The 3344-nt window shown below is 36.3% G+C and overlaps 1 long non-coding RNA gene across 1 annotated transcript; it reads left to right on the forward strand.

Annotated features, from left to right (window-relative positions):
- Positions 1–222: 222 nt before the first annotated feature.
- Positions 223–2224, forward strand: LOC122140917. Its single transcript, XR_006157447.1, has 3 exons — positions 223–264; positions 947–996; positions 2172–2224. It is a non-coding gene; the product is annotated as an uncharacterized LOC122140917 (long non-coding RNA).
- Positions 2225–3344: the final 1120 nt, after the last annotated feature.

The following is a 3344-nucleotide window of genomic DNA, read 5'->3' on the forward strand; positions in this document are numbered from 1 at the left end:
TCGCTGCGGTGAGTGAGTAAAGGCATTATTGAGACATTGTGATCCAGCGAAAGAAATAACAGCAGGCGCCTTATGCGCATATGCATCCCATAATAATCAGTGAGTGTTTTCATTCACTCTAAGGAAAGGAAAGAAGGCAGCGTTCAGTCGCTTTCCTCTGACGGTTCGTCACTTTTAAACAGAACGGTTGCCTGCGCTTCGCATTACGAAAAATGATCGCACAGATGGAGGATTGCGCTGCTCTCGTGGTGCTGGTGAATTTTGGTTAAGGAGTGTACAAGACCGTACAAATAAACACGTAACGTGTTAAGTATTGTGGGAATACGCGTGTTATTTGGATGATGAATGCCTGTTGTGAAAGTACATTTTTTAACTGTGAGCTGTGCCATGTCTATGTCAGCACCAAGGAAGCGGAAAAAACAATTGTGAGCCGCCAACAAAAGGCTTTGCAAATTTGACATTTGCCAAACGTTAGTCTCTTACACGCTTACCAGTGAAGCCCAATACTTAGTTTTAGTAATTAATCCTCTCGAGAATTTAGCTGGAACCTAGTGTTAACATTCTATTACATATTTATAAAGCATTAACATTAAGTAGACAAAAAGCAATAAACGCTTGTCTACTGTATCTACGTAAATCTCCCGACGTAGATCCACTCTGGTTGTTTTATAATACTAGAAGACAGCAACAAAACTAATAATGCGTCCGGTAATGCGTTTCTCGTCGGTTACTCGACATTTTATCGGTTTCCCTCAGATACAAACGGCGAGTGAAAGTTTCTGCAACCTGCAAATAACATGAATATTTAATAAGCTGAGCACTGAAGCAGTTTATGTTTGGGTTTGTCTGTTGCTAAATCACTCGCGTGCCGTCGTAACCAAAAGATTAAACCTAGCTTCACAGAGTCGTTCGTTTTTGCTTATCAAAACTCTCTCTCTTTTTCCAGTCTTCTCCGTACCTGTCTCTCCAGGTCACATGGACGATAAGGATGTGAAGGTATGAGTTGATAAATCATTGTTTAAACAAAGCAAAAAACAATGTATTCGTGTCACTTCACTCCCAGTTCAGTATTAATTTAATGTGTATTTGGAGCAGCCTTTTGGAACATAAGGATGGCCAGGAATGGCAGCAGCCATAGTCCATGTTGTCAGGAAAGGGGGGGTGAAAGCAGCATAAGTGAGACAGTGACCTCAACAACACGATTTCAGCACTAGTGACAACAGCTTGCTGCCAAGTGCACGGTGTGCCTACCAGAGGAGGCTCCCAACTACAGATGGACTGCACAAACTATGCCTTTAAACTGAATTTAAACTTAAATTGAAGTTGGGTGCGCTAAGTTAACTTAGTGAGATTGTCACATGATTCTTTCCTGTCCGTGCCAATGAAAAAAAACACCTTACGAGAGGCTATGTTTTGATAGAGGACGACTTTTGAAATGTGTGTACCTCTGAAGTTTCTGAGGCGAAAGACATACGGCAATGTCAAGCTGAAGACAGATACAGTTTCTTCTCGGTAAAAATGATAATGCCATTCCGCAACACTTTGGCCTACTGAGGGAGGCTGTTTTCCCTGACAAAAGAGAAAGGTTGACTTTGGGGCGAAGTGGAGCCGTTCAATCACAGAGACAGGAGGTGAGAGGGTGATGGTGAAAGCACTGAGGAGGAAATGACTTTGATTGAAAGTGAGATTTGTAAGACAAGTTAAGGATATTTGGAAATATGGGGGGGGTTGAGATGGTTTGTTGGCATGCTGCATCTGTGTCCTCTGTCACATGGATCTCATGAAGTGCATGGAGTCCTACTATATACACACTACCATTTGATCAAAAGCTCAGGATGCATTACGTTTATTAAATGCATATTTTACTAAATTTCTAAAGGATCACGTTATTGCTGAAGACTTGGAGGAAGGTTAATGAAATTCAGCTTTTCAAATCAGGACTAAATTAAAAGAATATTATTTTAAATGGTAATCTTTTACAATATTACTAAATCTTTTATTTTAAAAAAAAAAAAAAAAAAACAAAGACTAAAAAATAAAAACACAAATAAATAAAAAAAATAAAAAAAAACTAAAAACAAAAAAAAAAAAAAAAACCCATCCTTAAATTTACAAAATAGCTGAAAAATGTCACACGATTTCCTAACCCAATCTTTTCTGTCTTTGTATAGGTGATGAAGTGTATTGTGGAAGTAATTGCAGATGCCTTGTCCAAGCCTCATCCATCCCAGTCTCCAGGACTGCCTTGAATCCCTCAGCGCTGGTGAGTGCCTGCATTAGTGTCACCTGGACTGCTATTATTTCCATATTTTTGCTGCACTTGGTTGCACTTTTTCCTATCATCAGCAGTGACCTTCCCGATATGATCAATATATGCTATCATTGCTGCTGTGACTGCATGTTTCTGATAGTTGAAAGTTAATGGAGCAAAGTAATGAATGACATTAGCACAGGAGTCATAGTGTGAAGTTTTGCCGTGCACGTTCAGGTTTTGTTACATCGCGGGTTCTGTTTTCCTGATACTTTAATAGTTGGAAATATCAATCATTCATTAGCAAGGCAGGGTATTGTTACTGCGATAACCTTACGCAGTGAATTAAAAAACACTCTGGAGAGGCTACACAATGAGGTCTAGGACAAAGAACAGTGAAGGAAGAGGGACTGATAGAAGTAGAGGAAGCGGAGGCCCGAATAAGTTGAGGAAAAGCAGAATTTCATAAAGACACGTGTACAAAGATTAATATTTTTAAGGAACAGGGCTATACTTACAATTTTAAATGTTAGTTACCTACCAAAATATAGTAAAAAATATATTATATAATATGATAGATAATATAAGTAATAATAATGATAATGCTAAATAATAAAAATTATTATTATAAAATTAATTCTGAATAAAATGTTGTTTAATTTGTAACAAAAATATTGGTTACAATTATTTAAAAAATCTAATAATATAAACATATTATGTAGTGTCAACCACCTTATAATTCCTAGCAGAAATGGACATTTCTCAAGATTGTTGTTTAAATCCACCTTTTTCAGTAAGAAAAAATAATTTAAAGCTCAAAAAGTTTGTGTATTAAAGGTTATTAAAAAGACATACAAGATGTAGCTGGAAAAATTATACAGTAGGTTTACACAGTAAAACTCATCTATAACTGAATCAAAAATTAAAACCACAAAAATCATTTAGTGAAAAGAATAAAGTGTTAACTGAAATGAAATAAAATATATTCAAAAATATGTCTGTTTAATTGTGTAACCTAATAAACTAAAATAACTAAAAGTAAAACTGAAATAAACATGAACCAAAACTATATAGACATGTAAAAACTACTAAA

Source organism: Cyprinus carpio, chromosome B20 (genome assembly GCF_018340385.1).
Source record: "Cyprinus carpio isolate SPL01 chromosome B20, ASM1834038v1, whole genome shotgun sequence".
NCBI lineage: Eukaryota > Metazoa > Chordata > Actinopteri > Cypriniformes > Cyprinidae > Cyprinus > Cyprinus carpio.